At 43.8% G+C, this 20,368-nt stretch overlaps 2 non-coding genes across 2 annotated transcripts; both read right to left on the bottom strand.

Moving 5' to 3' along the window:
- Window positions 1-6,838: 6,838 nt before the first annotated feature.
- On the bottom strand, window positions 6,839-6,945 carry LOC120271281. The gene has a single exon (XR_005539899.1). It is a non-coding gene; the product is annotated as a small nucleolar RNA R71 (small nucleolar RNA).
- Window positions 6,946-19,775: 12,830 nt separating this feature from the next.
- Window positions 19,776-19,881, bottom strand: LOC120271351. The gene has a single exon (XR_005539964.1). It is a non-coding gene; the product is annotated as a small nucleolar RNA R71 (small nucleolar RNA).
- Between the last annotated feature and the right edge of the window lie 487 nt (window positions 19,882-20,368).

The raw sequence follows: 20,368 nt of genomic DNA on the forward strand, positions 1-20,368 counted from the left end.
AAACTAATCAATGAATACATACAAGAAATGTTGAATCCGGACAAATATGAGGGGTTGCTAGATCAAGAAATGGAGAACGAAGAAGTACTAATGCTTGGTCTAGATGAAAAAGTGCAATCTACCCCGGGGATTACGAAGAAGGTGTTCCAGAAGTTGAAACGGGCGAGAAGATGACACAAGAAACACCACAAGGCTGTTGGGGATGCACAAGAGAATAACAAGAGTGAGGGATCCTCAAGTGGTAACAAGCTTGATAACTCCCCCTCTACCTTCGAGAGACTTTGCTCATCGTGCTTTTAAATCATAGGTAAGAGGGAAGCCTTCACCTAGGAGCCCCCATGAGGTAAGACAAGGTACATCAAGCTTAGTGATGTTAAACAAGCGATTCTTTGGAGGCAACCCAAGCATTTACTGTTTTCCTAGTTGATAGGTTAGTGTTTGCATGAATAAGACATAAAGTGTTGGTGTCTATATGTTTTAGATGCTTTTGCTGTGATTTTTCTTGTGGATTTTTGGTGTTATCGTGTGCTTTAACATGTTTGGTGAAGTTTTTGGTCGTGCGAGCTAGTTTCTCATGTTTTTGCTGGTATATTTTGCGTAGTAGGGCAGACTCTGAGTGTGTATACATGTTCAGGAATTTTCTGCCGAGCTTGCAGAGTTTTCTAAGGCATCCAGAGAAAATGCATGGGCATGTGGAATTTTTACACGCCCGTGGGTCTCCACTCTGAGCTCGACTGGAGAAGACACAGGGGTGTGGACTCGCCCCTTGAATGACCTTGTGACATTCAAACACCTATGGGTAATTTCTGCATGGGAGTGTGTCTTCCCGCAGAGACTTAGAGATTTTCCCGAGAGCACACAGGGGCGTGGACTCGCCTATGTGGGTAATCTTATGACAAATGCACGGGCGTGGGTCATTTCTGTATGCTCGTGTGAATCTCTGCAGAAGATCTCTCCTCCATCTTGAGAAGACACAAGGACGTGTGTTTGCCCCTGTGAATTGGGCCTGTGAAAGTCCAAGGCCCGTGTGGAATTTCCGATTGAGCGTGGGTCATACATAGCAAATTTTCTCGGTTGGATAGAGAGTGCACAGGGGCGTGCCTTTGCCCTGCGGGTCTGGTGCATGGGCATGGGTATTTTCCGCATGCCGGTGTGGATGTGTTCAGAGTAGAGGAGTGTTTTCCTGAGAGCTCACAGAGGTGTGCGTCTGCCTATGTGAGTCTCTCCTGTGGAGGCGCTCGGGCATGTGTAATTTCCACACCCCCGTGTGAATGTCCAGAAACGCAAGAGCCGCAGGTTTTCTTTAAAATCTTTTCACTCTTGTTCATTCTCACACTCCCAGTCACTCAAAGAACACTCTTAATACCCCTCACGACCTCACATCGTTGATTTTGAGTAGTTTTACTCGATTTTCATACCTATTTCAAAAGTTTTATCTTCAGCTCATCGGTAAACCCTCTTTCCTTCTTTTCTTTATCAATTCCTTATTTTAATCGATGAAACTTGTGAATGATGCTTCGTTTCCACATTTAGAAGGGGTATGCTTGCTGAGAAAGAAATTAAAAAGAATATAATGATGTATTTGTGGGCTTTTAGCATGCTGCCGTGCGTTTTTCACGCCCCTTGGATCCACATAGGCATGTGGAAATTCCACACGACCATATGAATTCTGTAGAATTATTTTTCGCATGTTTTTGATTGATTTTTTCCTTTAATTTTGCAGATATGGCTCCCCGATCAAAGAAGCAATCCAACAAGCATCCACGTGAGCCTTCACTTTACCCGGATTACATAGCGTTTACTATTCCTGAGCATCAGACTCAGATTTGGTCAGACTCAATTTCCCAACATGAGCGCACTCAGGGAAATTCAATCAGCAGAGGGCATGGCAGATGAGGTTGAGGATATTCTTGCAGTTGGCAGTTGGGGCCGTTTATTGTTAATTTGAGACCCTGCCATCCGCACATTGATGCTCGAGGTGGTAGCATTGTTCAAGTTCGATCACTTGTACTCCAGTTTTGACAGTGTAGGTGCTATACAATTTCGAGCCCTCAGACAGTATCATAGGTTGAGGGTGGCTCAGTTTACGATTTGGATGGAGTTATATGATGCGGCCTACATAGAGAGAGGGGAGTATAAACATCTGCCCACATATTATCCCGGGAGTTTAACACTGCAGCATGTATACAGTGCATTATGTGGACAGGGACAGTATGAGCATGGGGAGTCTAAGGCCACCTGCCTTTCCTGGCCGAGCTATAGATACGTTTACACCATTCTGAGCAGGTCAGTAAATGGGCATGGTGATAGTACTTGTGTGCTCAGCCGACATGAGCTGTTATACCTATATTCTATGGTACAAAGCATACCGATACACTTGGGGCACATCCTGGCAGTGTATTTACAGCATTAGGGATAGTATGCCAGGATCGATGCCCTCTTCTTTGGACCCTACTCATGAGGCTAGTCGTCTGTATGGGTTTACTCGAGGTGATCCGAGGCGCCAAGAAGGTGACTGTACTTGCTCTCCTAAGCATAGAGACGATAAGATTGATGGGGATGGTTCACAGTATTCAGTCGGGAGTGTATGCATTGATTACACCTACACCAGAGATATTCGAGGGCAGAGATGACACAGTAGAGGTTCCTCAGACCACAGTCAGAGCATACAGAGACTGAGGAGCCACTTGCAACACAGGATCCGCCCGCAGTGTGCATGTTTTCTCCATCTCGAGCCTATGATCATTTTGAGTGGCTCGAGAATGTTGCAGGTGTACTCCAGGCTGATATTAGTAAGGTCCGCGTGACACTGGCTATGCAGTACACCGAGTTCATTTCACGTTTTGACACCTTACAGCAAATTTTAGAGCGATACGTTGCCTCATCATTTGTAGTGCAGCCGAGGACCCCTCAGGCATCTCCGGCACCATTATCACCTAGTCCAACACCAGTTGATCCACCTTGTGCATTGCCACCACTACCAGCAGTAGTGGTGGAGCCGACAGCGGACAACACCGACACTTGATTTTATTTTTAATCTTTACTTTTGCATTTTACTGTGGACTTGTATACTTGATAAGTGTCTAAATGTAGGTATTTTCATATATGTATCGTATACACTTTACATGCATTTTATGAGGTTTGATGCCCGTTTTGCGCTTAATCATCTACTATTTGCTTTGTAGGGCATAAGAAAGCCATGGAGAACACGATGATATCATTTAGGCGAAAAGAGAAGAAAATAGCAATTTCATACCATCCCCATACCAACCAGTATGCAGGCCATATACACTGTAGCAGCGGGATGGTTTGAAGCTGTCTGCCCAAAATTTAATACCACCCCCATACCACCCAGTATGGAGGCTGTATGGAGGCCATATGGACCCCGTATGCACCCCGTATAATGAGTGAATTTAGGTTTTTGAGTGTTATACGACCCCCATACGACCACTATATGACCCGTATGCTGTGGGGAGTTTAAAAGCGGACTTTTAGGGAAGAACAAAGGGAGATTTTGAGACATATTTTGAGAGACCACTTGAGAGACTTTGGACGACCTTGGGAAGAAGAAGAAGGGCAAGGAAACTAAGAGATCATTCAAGGCCAAGGTCCAAGGCTCTCAAGGCAAGAAGGCAACATCATTCAAAAGGAGATCAACCACGATTTGAAGGAAGGAGACCCGTGGAGGAAGCGTCATTCGGATATTGTTCCGCCTATTACAATCGTTTCAAGTGCAAAACCCCCTATTATGCTTTCTAACTAATGCATTAATGAGTCTTGGAGATCCTTTAATACATGCTCCCAAATCTAAGTAAGGTCAACCATGCCTAACTCTATATATGTCCCCGAGGAAAAATTGAATAACCTCTCAACCTCGCACTCGTATAGAATTGCAATGAGTTCTACGGATTCCAAGTGATAAACCCTATTCCTATGTATAGACCTAACCTTTGGTCCAGGTGGAAGGTCCCTAACCACAATTAAGCCCTAGGTACTAAAATCACTTCAACGCTTCACTCTGTTGCACTCGGAACTAAGCCCCAGCGGAAGGTCATCCCTTAGCCCATTCACTCTACTATGGCCGCAAAGAACTCTTGGAACGTGGAGGTAGTATAGATCGCACCGGATGGGAAGGGGGATGCTCTGCTACCTCTCGACTAACCCTCTCAACCCTCTCCAATCTAGCTTTGTCTAACTTTCGTGGTGTGTCACTTACTCACAAGAGTTACCAACAAGAACTCTCAATTCTAGTGTCCCTCTAGGGGAGTATTCAAACAATCAAGCCAAGAAGATTGGAACTCACAATAAACATCAATTAATTAAAAGCATAATAAAGAGATTAAATGAAACGAATACATCCTAGGGTTAATAAATACCAAAGTACACACTAGGGGTTTAGCTCTCCATGGAGTAAAACACAATAGATATTGAAATCAAAAGTAAAGAGATGCAATCTATGAATGAAAAGCCCCATGTGTTCGTGTTGAAAGTCTTGTGGATCAGCTGTATCTTCTTCAAAGGTCCCCTCGTCAAACCTAGGGCACACCTCGCCAGATCGGTGCCGATGATAGCTCAGCCAATAGCTCTCTTCTGAATGAAACGCGGTGTCGAAGGCCTTCAAACCTCTCCAAACCCTAGCCGCCGGCGCCTCCAAAGATGGGGAAATGTGGAAGAACAGATAGGGGATGATAAGTGCTTGTGTGATATTAATGCGAAGCATTCTTTCTTATGTTGAGCGTTACTCTTCTTGGGTTTTTACACTAATATGTGTCTTTTAATGTTCACAGCCGGTCGAAAAAACAGGAAATCAGAGAACCCATATGGGCGTGTGGAAGTTATTCACGCTCGTGTGGGAATTATACATGGGTGTGTGAAAGATCCATGGGCCCGTGTGGTCGCCCGATTCCAGCCCTATTTACAGCCGATTCAGCCCCGATTTAAGGATTCTCTTCTCCATCTTTTTCCCAACTTGAGAGAGGGCTTCGGCTAGGGTTTTGAGGGGTATTGGCTAGGGTTTTGGAGAGGTTCTATGGCTCCGACATCGTCATTCCTTAGGAAGAAGGTTGGTAGGGGAGCTTCCGTCGAGGCGTATCCTATACCGGACGAGGGAATCCTTGGACGATGAGTAGAGGACTCTCCACAAGACCATCGACACGACCATCGAGGGGGTTTCTCTATGGATTCATTGCTTTTACATTCTATTTCTTTGATTGTACTTAGCTCCATGGAGAGGTAAACCCCTAGTGGGTACTTGGGTATTTGTGAACCCTAGGATGTATTTATTTCATTGAATCTCTTTATTATGCTTTCAATTAATTGATATTTATTGTGAGTTCCAACCTTGAATGCTTGATTTTATGAACATTTCCCCTAGAGTGACACTAGGGCAGAGAGTTCTCGATGGTAACATTGTGAGTGAGTGACACACCATGAGCATTAGACAAAGCTAGGTTGGAGAGGATTGAGAGGGTGAGTCAAGAGGTACAGGAGCGTCCCCTTTACCCTCCGATGTGATAGATTCTACCTCCGTTCCCTGAGTTCTTTGCGGCCATGATAAAGTGAATGTTCTAAAGGATGACCTTCTGCTGGGGCTTAGTTGCGCGTGCAACGGAGTGAAGCGTTGAGGTGATCTTAGTATCTTGGGATTAATCGTGGTTAGGGACCTTCCACCTGGACCAAAGGATTAGGTCTATAATTAGGAATAGGTTTATCACTTGGAATCCGTAGAGTTTATTGCAACTCTATGCGAGTGCGAGGTTGAGAGGTTATCTAATCTCTCCTCCAGGACATGTATAGAGTTAGGCATAGTTAATCTTAGATTTGGGACTATGTAATTAAGGATTTCCACTACTCACCATTGCATTGATGAGGAAGCATAATAGAGAGTTCTTGCACTTGAAACAATTATCCTGGGCGGAGCATTATCCGAGTACCCCATCTTTATCGATTTCCTTACCTCCTCCTTTACTCGTGCTCTCTTACTTGTTGTTTTTATTTTTGAAAATTGAATCATTGTCACACTTATCACTATTGATCTTTCACATAGCTAAGAAGCGAATTAAGTGTTTTTATCCCCTACTCCCTGTGGATTCGATACCCGCTTATCCGGGATTATTACTTCGACAAACCCGTGCACTTGCGGGATATACGCAAGGGGACCTTGTCAAGTTTTTGGTGCCGTTGCCGTGGAGTAGGCATTTAGAGATACTTTGCACCTTGTTTTCTTAGCTATTTTACCATACATTCTATTTCATATCTTCTTATTCTATCATCGTTCTTATATCTTTTTCTTTCTTTTTGGGTGCAGCTCCAGGTTATGACCCGAGGGAATCCCTCAATATTGATTGAAGGAGATCCTGAGCTTGAACGTACAAATAGAAGAAAAGGAAAAGAGCTTGTACAAGAACAGTCTAATTTAGCTAATTTGGAGGTGGAAGGATCTGAAAACATGGCAGAACAGAACGAGCAACAGCAAACATTATCCGATTATGCCAGACCTTCAGTGTTGGGGACACAATCGAGTATTGTGCGTCCCCCGATTACAGCTCAGAACTTTGAGTTGAAGCCAGCATTCATCCACATGTTGCACCAAACCACACAGTTCAATGGTTTGGTCGATGAGGATCCAAACAGTCATATAGAGAGTTTTCTAGAGGTGTGTGATATGCTGAAGATAAACAGAGTGACGGATGATGCCATCAAGTTCAAAGCCTTCCCATTTTCCCTAAAGGGAAGAGGGAAGCAGTAGCTACAATCATTACCTAGAGCATCGATTACCACATGGGAGGAGATGGTAGTAGCTTTTCTTGCCCGTTATTTCCCTCCCGGAAAATCTGCAAAGCTTAGGAATGAGATCTCATCCTTTGTTCAGTTGGAATTGGAGTCTCTATTTGAGACATGGGCAAGGTTCAAGGAACTCCTGAGAAAGTGCCCGCAATACGGATTCCCGGAGTGGATGATTGTTCAGACCTTTTACAATGGTTTGAACCCGAGTACAAGGCAACTCTTGGACGTGGCAGCAGGAGGTACCTTAGGTAGCAAGACCCCAGATAAGGCCCGTGATAAGTGCTTGTGCGATACGAATGCGAAGCGTTCATTCCTTATGTTGAGCATTACTTTTCTCTGGGTTTTACACTAATATGTGTGTTTTTTATGTTACTTTTATGCAGGTAGGGTTGTGAGGCCGAGTATGAAGGAAATAGGCCAATGTGGATCACAATGCACCAATTTTGGAGGAAATCTTGCCAAGGTTCAAACGCGAAGACATAGGTCGATGTGAGATGCTAGAGTGTGTGCCAACCTCCTCGTATTCGAGTTGGCACATCCATTTGGAGGGGCACAAAGGCAGTCACACTCGAGGATTCCGACTTATGCACATAGAACAAGAGTTTCACCAATGTGTACACCATTGAAGAAGCAAGTGATCCATGAAGTGAACGTGTGCCCGTTTGCGTTACCCCGATGAAAGTATGGAATTGGGAAGCTATTCAGGTCGAATACTGTAGTAGAGCACTTCAGCAACATTGTAGTATGTACTGTAGTAGCACTATTCATAGCCGGCCGAGAAACCAGAGAATCCACACGGGCGTGTGGAAATTATCCACGCCCGTGTGGAAATTCCGCACGGGCGCGTGGAGCATCCACGCCGTGTAGTCGCCCGATTCAAGCCCTATTTAATGCCGATTCAGCCCTGATTTTGGGATTCTTTTTTCTCCATCTTTTCCCCAATTTGAGAGAGGGCTTAGGCTAGGGTTTCGAGGGGTATTGGCCAAGGTTTTGGAGAGGTTCTACGGCTACAACATTGTCATTCCTTAGGAAGAAGGTTGGTAGGGGAGCTTCCGTCGAGGTGTATCCTATACCAGACGAGGGAATCCTTGGACGACGAGTAGAGGACTTTCCACAAGACCATCAACATGACTATCGAGGGGGTTTCCTTATGGATTTATTTCTTTTACATTCTATTTCTTTGATTATACTTAGCTCCATGGAGACCTAAACCCCTAGTCGGTACTAGGGTATTGTGAACCCTAGGATGTATTTGTTTCTTTGAACCACTTTGTTATGCTTTCAATAAATTGATGTTCATTGTGAGTTCCAACCTTGAATGCTTTATTGTATGAATATTTCCCCTAGATTGACACTAGGGTTGAGAGTTCTTGTTGGTAACCTTGTGAGTGAGTGACACACCACGAGCGTTAGACAAAGCTAGGTTAGAGAGGGTTAAGAGGGTGAGTCGAGAGGTACATGAGAGTCCCCTTTCCCCTCCGGTGTGATAGATTCTACCTCCATTCCTCGAGTTCTTTGCGGCTATAATAGAGTGAATGGTCTAAGGAATGAACTTCCGCTGGGGCTTAGTTGCATGTACAACGGAGTAAAGCGTTGAGGTGATCTTAGTATCTAGGGCTTAATTGTGGTTAGGGACCTTCCACTTGGACCAAAGGGTTAGGTCTATAATTCAGAAGAGATTTATCACTTGGAATCCTTAGAGCTCATTGCATCTCTATGCGAGTGCGAGTTGTTGAGATTGTTCGATTTCACCTTCGGGACATGTATAGAGTTAGGCATAGTTGACCTTAGATTTGGAACTATGTAATTAAGGATTTCCACGAGTCACCATTGCATTGATTAGGAAGCATAATAGAGGGTTCTTGCACTTGAAACAATTATCCTAGGTGGAGCATTATCCGGGTACTCTATCTTTATCGATTGCCTTACCCCCTTCTTTACTTTTGCTCCCTTTCTTGTTGCTTTTATTGTTGAGAATTGAATCATTATCACACTCATTATCATTGATCTTTCACATAGCTAAGAATCGAATTATGTATTTTTATTCCCTACTCCCTGTGGATTCGATACCCGCTCACCCGGGATTATTACTTCGACAAACCCGTGCACTTGCGGGATATACGCAAGGGGACCTTGTCAGCCTGTCAGTTAATTGAAGAAATGGGGTTAAACAACTACCAATGGAATGCCATGGAGAAGAAAAATGTGGTCGGTCTCCATGAAATAGATGCCGTAACTTCATTGGCGGCACAAGTGGAGAATTTGAGTAAGAAGTTATATCTTCTAACTTCAAATAGAGTGGCAGTCGTGACTAATTGCACCAGGTGTGGTGGAGGATATGCTCCCTCCCATTGCCAGATCTCTATCGGTGATGTTTCTTCACTGGAGAATGTTGATTTTGTGGGTAATGGCATGAGACCTCAAGGAAACCAATATAGCAATACCTATAATTCAGGTTGGAAGAATCATCCCAATTTTTTATGGAGTAATCAAGGTCCACAAAAGGCCATGGGGCCACCGGGTTTTTAACAACAACAACAAGCATCTCAGGTGGAAAACAGAGTCTCAGGTTTGGAAACCCGAATGAATGACTTAGAGAACGACTTGACTAGATTTGTGCAATCTGCAAATACAAGGTTTGAATCAGTCAAGGCTACACTTCGCAACCACTCCGTCTCTTTGCATAACCTTGAAAACCAGGTGGGGCAAATTGCGAAGCTCTTTCTGAAAGGCCACATGGAAGCTTGCCGAGTAATACAGAGACCAACCCTAGAGAGCATGTGAAGGCGATCACTTTGAGAAGTGGTCATGAGGTTGAAGGTTTTCTTCCGAGTGAGAAGCCAAAAGAACACGCACCCGAGGTTATAGAGGTGGAAGAGGTAACAAGCAAAGAGAAAGAGGTGGCACCCCTACCTTTCAAGTTAAGAATCCCTTATCCCTCTAGATTGAAAAATGACCAAGGCGATGAACAGTACAAGAAGTTCCTGAGTTTTTTCAAACAACTCCACATCAATATTTCCTTTGTTGAGGCATTGGCCCAAATCCCTAAGTATGGGAAGTTCTTGAAAGACTTGTTGACTAACAAGAGAAAGTTGGAAGAAAGTGCTTCAGTGATTTTGGATGTTTCATGCTCAGCTGTATTGCAAAAGATTATCCTGAACAAGAAGAAAGACCTGGGAAGCTTCATCATTCCATTTAATATTGGCAATCTAGGTGAGGAAATGGTATTGGCGGATTCACGGGCCAGTATTAATGTTATGCCTTAAACATTCTTTCAAAAGCTAGGCTTGGGTGAGCCTAGGCCTACTCGGATGGCTTTGATTGATATTCGAGAGGCATCATTGAAGACGTGCTTGTCAAAGTGGACAAGTACATTTTTTTTGGTTGACTTTGTAGTGCTAGACGTCGATGAGGATGCGGATGTACCCTTGATACATGGGAGACTATTCTTGTGGGCTTCCAAGGCATTGATTGACATAGACGACAGAGAGTTAACTTTGAGGGTTGGAGATGACAAGCTCACATACCGCCTTGCTGAAGCCATGCGGCATTCTCTTGATTTCGATGATACTTTATACTTTCTAGACACTACTGATGATATTGTTGATGAATACATGCAGGAAATGTTCAATCTGGACCCATACGAGGGTTTGTTCGACCAAGAGGAGGATTATGAAGAAGTAATGATGCTTGGTGGGACGGAAGAAGTACCATCTACCCCGGGGATCTTGAAGAAGGTGTTCCAGAAAATGAAGAAGGCTAGGAGACGCCACCGAAAATACTCCAAGTCTGCTTGAGACGTACGTATACCGAAGAAGTTGGATGAATCATTGTTAGGTGGCCTGAAGCCCGATAATTCACCTCCTACCCTCAAGAGACTTTGAACATCATGCTTTCAAGCCATAGGTAAGAGGGCAACTTTCATTCATGAACCCCCGTGAGATAGGACAAGGTACGTTAAGCTTAGTGACGTTAAACAAGCACTTCTTGGGAGGTAACCCAAGTGTTTACTGTTTTCTTATCTTCTAGTTTAGTTTGTTTGCATGAATAAATTCTTAAGTGTTGGTGTCTTGATTTTTAGATGCTTGTGCTGAGATTTTCTTGTGAACTTTGAATATTCATCGTGTGTTTTCATGTGGAATTGGTAAAGTTATGTCGTTTGATCTTTATTCTATGTTCTTCGCTGGTAAAACTCGGAAACTAGGGCAGTCGGCAGTCTCTGAGTGTGTAAACATGTTCAGAAACTTTCCGCAGAGCCTGTAGGTTTTTTTAAGGCAACCAGTGAAAACGAACGGGCGTGTGGAATTTCCACACGGCCGTGGATTTGTATTCCGAGCTCATCCAGAGAAGGCACAGGGGCATGCGGCTGCTGCTGTGAATGACCATGCGACTGTCACACGCCCATCGGTAATTTCCGTATAGGCGTGTGAATTCCTGTAGAGTTGGGCGGATTATCCCGAGAGCACACAGGGGCGAGCTGGTGAACCACACACGACAGTGGGTAATTTCCACATGCCCGTGTGAAATGCTGCAGAGGAGTTCTCTCCATCCCGAGAAAACACAGGGGCGTGTGGCTGCCCCTGTGAGTTGGGCATGTGAATGTCCACGCCCGTGCGGAATTTTCTCATGGGCGTCTAGAACACTTTGCAATTTTATTGGATGCTCAGGTAAGCCACAGGGGCGTGCGGCTGCCCCTGTGGGTCGGGCGTACGGGCGTGGGTATTTTTCGAACACCCGTGCGAGAGCAGTCAGAGTCGAAGGAGTGTTTTCCCGAGAGCGCACAGGGGCGTGTGTACGCTCCTGTGGCTCTCTCGTAATGAGGCACACGGGCGTGCATAATTTCTGCACGCCCGTGTAGATGCACAGAACGCCAAGGAGCGTGATTTCTTTTTAAAGAAGAATAGTTTCTCTCCTTTTTCACATCTTCCAGTTGTCTGAAAACACTCTCAAATCATTTCCTGACTTTATAGCGCCAATTTGGTGGGATTTTTGTGGGGTTTTCCGGCCGGTTCTTGATTTTATCCTCCCATTTCATCGGTAAGCCCTATTTATGATTTTCTTCGCAAATTCATAGTTTCCAACGATGATTTTAGAGAAAAATGCTTTGTTTATCCAATTAGAAAGATTAGTTGTCTTTTAGAATGAAGAAGAGGTAATTTCACGGTGTGTTTTTGGAGTTTTAAGGCGCGGCCGTGCGGCTTTCACACCCCGTGGATAAATACAGGTGTGTGGAAATTCCACACGACCGTGTGGATTTCTGCATCGTTAGTTTATCAACTTGTTTCATCGATTTTGTTTCAAATTTTGCAGATTATGGCACCTTGGTCGAGTAATCAAGCTGATAAGAGGCCGCATGAGTCATCCCCTAAGCCTGAGGGCATGAGTTTCACGATACCAGATCATCAGGTTCGCTATGAGCGCCTGTTGAGACCCCGGTTCAGACAGACTCGATTCCTGGACACGACTATACTGAGAGATCTACAGCGTGGAGATGAGCTTGCTGATGAGGTCGAGGATCTCGTTTTAGCAGGTGGTTGGAGGCAGCTATTGACAATTAGAGAGCCAGCCATCCGAGAAATGGCACTAGAGGTGCTATCATCATTTAAGTTTGATAGATCTTACGCGAACTTCGACAGTTTGGACACCATTCAGTTTAGAACACTTGGACACCACCATAGCTTGAGCGTCACTCAGTTTTCAGTTCTGCTTTGCTTGTATGAGGAGGCATTCACAGACACTGAGGAGTACACTCAGTTACCGACTGATTACCCTGGAGCCTTGACCCCGCAGAGAGCTTACAGAGTAATATGTGGTCAGGGTCAGTACGAGCCGGGGATGTCCAAGGCTACGTGCCTTTCCCGACCTGCATACAGATATTTACATGCCATCATGAGTAGGTCGGTGAATGGCCGTGGTGATAGCACTAGTGTTCTGAGCCGGCAGGAGCTTCTATACTTGTACTCGATGGTGCAGCGCGTACCGATTCACTTAGGACACATCATGGCAGAGTACATCAGACATCAGGGGCATTATGCTAGACTAGGAGCGATCTTCTTGGGCCCCTACATTACGAGATTAGTGCTGAGCATGGGTCTCTTGGCTTCGATTCATGGGGCTGAGAAGAAGAGTATACCTACCCCCCTGAGTTTAGAGATATTGAGATTGATGGGCATGATCCACAGAGTTTGATTGTTTCCCAGCAAGTGTATGGGATCGCCAAGTAATACCTTGCGTGAAGACGCGAGGATCGTATTCCACGGGGCGAAGGATCTCCTATTACTCCTTCTCGAGCTATTATCTAGCCTAAGATCTCAAGTGATGGATTTTTACTCTACTAAATGTAATTAAAGCTAAAACGAGATTATGACCAAATTAGAGAGAACAAGCAATAAGCAAGCAAGAAAATCAATGTGATGCAAAGGCCTATGGATGATGATCCCCTTGAGGGGTTATCACGCAACGTGGATGATGATCTAAAGATGCAAGGGTAAAATGGACCATGAGATTCCAAGATTAGAACAACCCCAATTTCTCGGCGATTGAACCCTAATCCCATACGAACATGGATAGGAATTTCTTCCAAATCCAGATTCCTACGATTGCATTATGTACGAGGAAATCTCAGTTAGGATTAAACCTACTCTTCTTCGGATTAAACCTACATGGAGGGCTACAAAACACCCAATTTCTCGGCGTGATGATACAAGTATCCCCTTCTAATCCATTCATGATCTAATACATGCGAGCAAGTCACATCTACATGCATCACTCATAAAAGAGCTATGGATTTCTCCTTAGTGTAGCACTTTGCATGAAAACAATGGATTAAATCTCAAAATTACCCAAGCATGGAATTAACAAGTTATCACCCAACATACATGATAAAACCCCCTATGGTTTACCAACACCCGGTGGCCTTGGGGGTTTAGTGTGTCATCATCCCACAACAAGCAATACAAACAAGGAAAACATGAAACAAAAGCATAAATGACACTCCCTAGATGAAATGGTGAAGGAGGAGGTGAAGAATGTGCCGAATGATGCCTTCCCCGCCAAAGGAGTGCCAAATGACACTTCCTCTAGCCACAGGTTTCCTTCCTTCAAATCGTGGTAGATCTCCCCTTGAATCATGTTGCCTTTTTGCATTGAGAGTCTTGGACCTTGGCTTGAATGATCTTCTAGCTTCCTTATCCTTCTTCTTCTTCCCATGGTCGCCCAAAATCTCCCAAGTGATCTCCCCAAAGTCGGCCAAGAAAAGGTCCAGTCAAAAGTTCCCTTTTTCTACCCTAAAAGTTGGTATTTATAACCCCCAAGGCATACAGGTCGTATGGGGGTCGTATAGCACCCAAAAACCCTAGATTCGTGATCCATACGGGGTGCATACGGCCCCCATACTGGGTAGTATGGAAATCTGGGCAGAGACTCCAAATCAATCCACTGCTACAGTGCATACGGCCCCCATACTGGGTAGTATGGGGGTAGTATGAAATTCTTGTTTTCTTCTATTTTCGCTCAAATGATATCTTCTTGTTCTCCATCGCTTCCTTGTGCCCTACAAAGCAAATAATAGACGATTAAGCGCAAAACATGCATCAAACCTCACAAAATACATGCAAAGTGAATATGATATATGCATGAAAACATCTACATTTAGACACTTATCAGAGTTCAGACAGGGGTTTATACTTTGGTACTACCAGCTCAAGAGATAGCTGAGGATGAGGGTGATCATGCTGAGGCTTCCCAGCCTACCCCCGAGCCTCAGCCAGCACCGATGGAGACCAAGGCACCTCCGGCTGCAGAGGACGCGCCCCCTGTGCGTATGTTTTCATCTTCTCAAGCCCATGATCGCTTTGAGAGGCTCGAGAATGCGATGGGAGTGACACGGGCAGAGGTGGCTGAGGCTCGAGCAGAGATTGTCGAGATTAGGGTTATGCTGGTCACTCATTACACAGAGTTCATGGCACGTTTTGAAGTATAACAGCAGATCTTAGAGTGAGACGTCGCCTCATCATTTGTCTTGCGTCCGAGGACTCCTCAGGCTCCCTCGGCACCTCTAGCATCCCCATCCCCTACCCCGGCACCGGTGGTCCCACCATGTGCGTCTTCACCAGTAGTAGCACCAGAGCCTGAGGGTGACACCGACACTTGACTTTACTTTATTTTACCTTTATGCACTTTATTTTTAGACTTGTTCACTCAGAAAAGATTCTCCTTCTGAGTTTATTTTCATTTTGCATCTAAAGTTGTATTCCCTGCTTTATCTTTTATATACTCGGGTTGATTTTGTCTTTATTGAGCTTCACAGAACCCCTCGTGTATGCGTGCAGATGGTCTTGTCATCTTGGGAATTAAGACTTTGTCATGGGCACGGCCAAGGTGATTCGGCACTTGCCCGTGTGAGCTTCACAACCCGTCGGAACATTACTCCCAAGGACTTAGCTCCATCAAACGCGACACTAAGAGTCAGGGGAGTATTGTTTTGATTGCTTCTCCCACATATATTCTTCATTAATATATATTTTTTGAGTGAGCTTGAATATGTACATTGGGGACAATGTACAACTTAAGTGTGTGTGTGTGTGGGGGGGGAGTTTCATAGTGCACACATCCTTTTTATTATTCTTGAGTGATATACATCCTCACATAGCCAATGGTGTTTCACCTTAGTTACAATGATTGTACTCTTGAGTTTAGGAGAAATTTTACCTTTGAATGCTTTTCATGCTCTAGTTCTTGCTTGAATTTCTAGGAATTTTTTACCCGATTTACACTCAGTGCACTACTCACTCTTTAAAACTCTATTGGAAACTCATGTTCGATGTTAAAGGGACTAGTTATAGTTGTGTCTTGTGTTAAATTCTTAAAAACAAAATTGGAAAATGAAAAGAAAAAACAAAATAGTTTTATTGTTTAGTTGTGCTTGTTGGGTTGAAAGAGCTACCACCTATGAAGTATGAAGCTACTCTCATAAGTTCTATATTAGCTATGCCCTAATGAGAGAAAGAGCTATCTCCTAGGATGAGTGAAAGCTACCACTCCGGTAGAAAGAGCTACCACCTCGAAAGTGTGAAAGCCACCTTAGCGGCCGCTTTGGAAAGGGCTACCTTAGAGGATGTGTGAAGCTACTACCGTCTTTGAAATTGTTGTCACTTTTGTAGATAAATAAGACCCTTGTACTTAGAACTTTGAGGAGTATACCTTGGGTTGTTTTGAGTGAGTTCACACACGTACATGATTTCGGGTTTGTTGTCCTTTTTTATTCAAGTTTTTAGCTAGAGCTTTGATTTTTTGTATTTAATGTTGAAATTTCCCTTACTTGTAGAATGCTCTCTTTGTACACTTTGGTGAACCTAAGTCCAAGCACTTCCCATATTTCCTTCATCTATGCATAGAATGTTTAATTTTTGTTTAAGAACAAGCAAAAAGTTTAAGTGTGGGGAGAGTTTGATAAGTGCTTGGGTGATATTAATGCGAAGCATTCTTTTCTTATGTTCAGCATTACTCCTCTCGGGTTTTTACACTAATATGTGTGTTTTTATGTTACTTTTGTGCAGGTAGGGTTGTGAGGCCGAGTATGAAAGAAAGAAGCCAATGTGGATCATAATGCATCAGTTTTGGAGGAAATCTTGCTAAGGTTCAAACGCGAAGACATAGGTTGGGTGCGAGATGCTAGAGTGTGTGACAACCTCATCGTATTTGAGTTAGCACAACCATTTGGAGGGGCCACACTCAAGCATTCCGACTTATGCACATAGAATAAGATCTCCACCAATTTGTCCGTCATTGAAGAAGCAAGTGATCCACAACGTGAACGTGTGCCCGTTTGTGTTACCCCGATGAAAGCATGGATTCGGGAAGCTATTCAGGCAGGACACTGTAGCAGAGTACTGTAGCAAAGTACTGTAACATCATTGTTCACAGCCGGTCGAGAAAACAGGAAATCAGAGAACCCACATTGGGGTTTGGAAATTCCACATGGGCGTGTGAAAGATCCACAGGCCCATGTGGTCGCTCGATTCTAGCCCTATTTAAAGCCGATTCAGCCCAGATTTCAAGATTCTCTTCTCCATCTTTTCCCCAACTTGAGAGAGGGCTTCGGCTAGGGTTTTGAGGGGTATTGGCTAGGGTTTTGGAGAGGTTCTATAGCTCTGACATCTTCATTCCTTAGGAAGAAGGTTGGTTGGGGAGCTTCCGTCGAGGCGTATCCTATACCGGACGAGGGAATCCTTGGAGGACGAGTAGAGGACTCTCCACAAGACCATCAACACGACCATCGAGGGGGTTGCTTTATGGATTCATTACTTTTATATTCTATTTCTTTGATTGTACTTAGCTCCATGGAGAGCTAAACCCCTAGTGGGTACTTGGGTATTTGTGAACCCTAGGATGTATTTGTTTCATTGAATCTCTTTATTATGCTTTCAATTAATTGATGTTTATTGTGAGTTCCAACCTTGAATGCTTTATTTTATGAACATTTCCCCTAGAGTGAAACTAGGGTTGACAGTTCTCGTTGGTAACCTTGTGAGTGAGTGGCATACCATGAGCGTTAGACAAAGCTAGGTTGGAGAGGGTACAGGAGCGTCCCCTTTCCCCTCCGATGTGATAGATTCTACCTCCGTTCCTCGAGTTCTTTGCGGCCATAATAGAGTGAATGTTGTAAGGGATGACCTTTCGCTGGGGCTTAGTTGCGCATGCAATGGAGTGAAGCGTTGAGGTGATCTTAGTATCTAGGGCTTAATCGTGGTTAGGGACCTTCCACCTGGACCAAAGGGTTAGGTCTATAATTAGGAAGAGATTTATCACTTGGAATCCCTAGAGCTCATTGCAACTCTATGCGTGTGCGAGGTTGAGAGGTTATCTAATCTCTCCTCCGGGACATGTATAGAGTTAGGCATAGTTGACCTTAGATTTGGGACTATGCAATTAAGGATTTCCACGACTCACCCATTGCATTGATTAGGAAGCATAATAGAGGGTTCTTGCAGTTGAAAGAAATATCCTGGGCGGAGCATTATCCGAGTACGCCATCTTTATCAATTGCCTTACCTCCTCCTTTACTCGTGCTCTCATACTTGTTGCTTTTACTTTTGAGAATTGAATCATTGTCACACTTATCACTATTGATCTTTTACATAGCTAAGAAGCGAATTAAGTGTTTTTATTCCCTACTCCCTGTGGATTTGATACCGGCTCATCCGGGATTATTACTTCGACAAACCCGTGCACTTGCGGGATATACGCAAGGGGACCTTGTGAGTGGAAAAGATGGAGAAATCGGGGCTGAATCACTGCTTTTAAAGGGTTGGAATTTGGAATCCACATGGGCGTGTGGATGTTCCACACGCCCCTATGGAATTTCCACACGGGCGTGTGGAATTTCCACATGCCCGTGTGGATTCTCTGGAATTCGGATTTTCAAGCCGGCTGTGAACAGTAGCTACTATAGTAAATTACTACCGCGTTTTACTACAGTACTCCCCACCAAAAACAATCCTGAATCCACTTGTCATCGAGGCAACATAAAAGGGCACACGTTTATGCCGTAGATTGCATTTCTTCTTCAATAAATAGTTTCATTGGTGAAGATCTTTCTATCATTGCACAAGTTCGGATACGCATATGTGGCCACCTTCGTACCCCTCCAACTTATTCTAATGGCTTGAATACATGGAGGTTGGCACACATTCACGTATCTTTGAGCCCCACTTGTGTCTTCGCGTTGTTGCTTCTAAGATTCCACCAAAATAGTGCGTACACGATCTACTTTTGGCTTCTTTTCTTAAGACATAGCTTCACAACCCTACATGCGCAAAAGAACACAAATACACATGTATTAGCGCTTAAACTTGATAAAAGTAGTGCTCATTGTAAGGAAAGAACAATTCACATTCTTATCACACAAGCACTTATCAATTTCCTTGTACTTAATACAATCGTAGAAATATGGAATTGGAAGAAATTCCTATCAATGTTTGTATGGGATTAGGGTTCAATCACCAAGAAATTGGGGTTGTTCTGATCTAGAAATCTCTTGGTCCAATTTACCCTTGCATCTTTTGATCATTATCCATGTTTCATGATAACCCCTCAAGGGGATCCACATCCACGGGCCTTCGCATTACATTGATTTTCTTGCTTGCTCATTGCTTGTTCTCTCTAATTCATTGGTAATCTTGTTTTAGTTTTAATTGCATCTAGTAGAGTAAATTCAATCACATGAGATCCTTATCCAAGTGGAATATGATCCTCGTGTCTTCACATGAGGTATTACTTGGTGATTCTTTACACTTGTAGGGAAGCAATCAAGTTTTTGGCGAAGTTGCTGGGGAACTTTAAGGAATTGTAGGAAACTTTTAAGTTATTACTCTAACCAATTCATTATTTACTCATTTTTATCGTTATTTTTCTGTTTTCCTTTGATCTTAACTTTCTGGCCATTTTGTTGGTTTTGTAAGGTACTGTGCATGACGCATTTAAATCCATCGACCTTGATTACACCATATAGTGAAATTGAAAGAAATTTACATCGGAGATTTGAGAGAAGTTGGTGAAGGGTCGGGTACACAGAACATTAAAATTGAGGATAGAGTGTCTTCAATCATGGCTGAAGAGCGACGCACTTTATCTGAATATGGAAGACCTCAATTCACGGGTGATGAGTTTAGTGTTCAAGCACCATCTGAGGCATCCAACAATTTTGAAATTAAAGCAAGTATAATCGGCATGGTCCAGAACTCTGCTCAATTCAATGGTCTTACAAGTGAAGATGCACAGGGACCACCTTTCCCAGTTACTCCAAATTTGCTAAACATTCAAGATGAATGGGGTATCGGATGATGCTATCCATTTTAGGCTATTTCCATTTATTTTGAGAGATGGGGCATATCGTTGGCTTACATCATTATGTCCGGTTTCAATAAAAAACATGGAAGGATATGGTTGAGAAGTTATTTGAGAGGTATTTTCCGCCAAGCAAAGCGGCCAAATTAAGACAAGAAATTTTAGCCTTTGAAATAAGGGAATCCGAAACATTATTTGAAGCCTATGAGAGATTCAAGGATCTCCTTAGAAATTGCCCCATCATGATTTTGCTTCATGGATGTGAGTACAAATCATCTACAATGGGCTGAACTATGCTACTCGCCAACTCATTGATGCCGCGACGGGTGGATCCCTTAGAAACAAGTATCCTGATGAGGCTGAGTAATTACTTGAGTCTGTGGCAAGCAACGAATCACATTGGGCCTCAAGAGGATCCTATCAAAAGACTGGTGGGCTTTATGAAGTGAGTAGCAATGATGCCTTACCCATAAAGGTTGATATGTTAACTCGAAAGCTTAATCTTCTTATGGGTAGTAGTTCGAGGTCAGAATTAGTGATGAGTTGTAGCACTTACGGTGGTGGGCATGGTGCAGGCCAATGTCTGATTGCTGGCTCCTCCGTTGATTCCATTGAGAATGTAGACTACATTGGGGGACAACGAAATCAAGGGAACCCATATAGCTCAACTTACAATCCGGGATGGAAGAACCACCCAAATTTTGCATGGAACTAAGGTCAACAACAAAGAGGTGCA

This window comes from Dioscorea cayenensis, chromosome 10 (assembly GCF_009730915.1).
Source record: "Dioscorea cayenensis subsp. rotundata cultivar TDr96_F1 chromosome 10, TDr96_F1_v2_PseudoChromosome.rev07_lg8_w22 25.fasta, whole genome shotgun sequence".
NCBI classification, from domain to species: domain Eukaryota; kingdom Viridiplantae; phylum Streptophyta; class Magnoliopsida; order Dioscoreales; family Dioscoreaceae; genus Dioscorea; species Dioscorea cayenensis.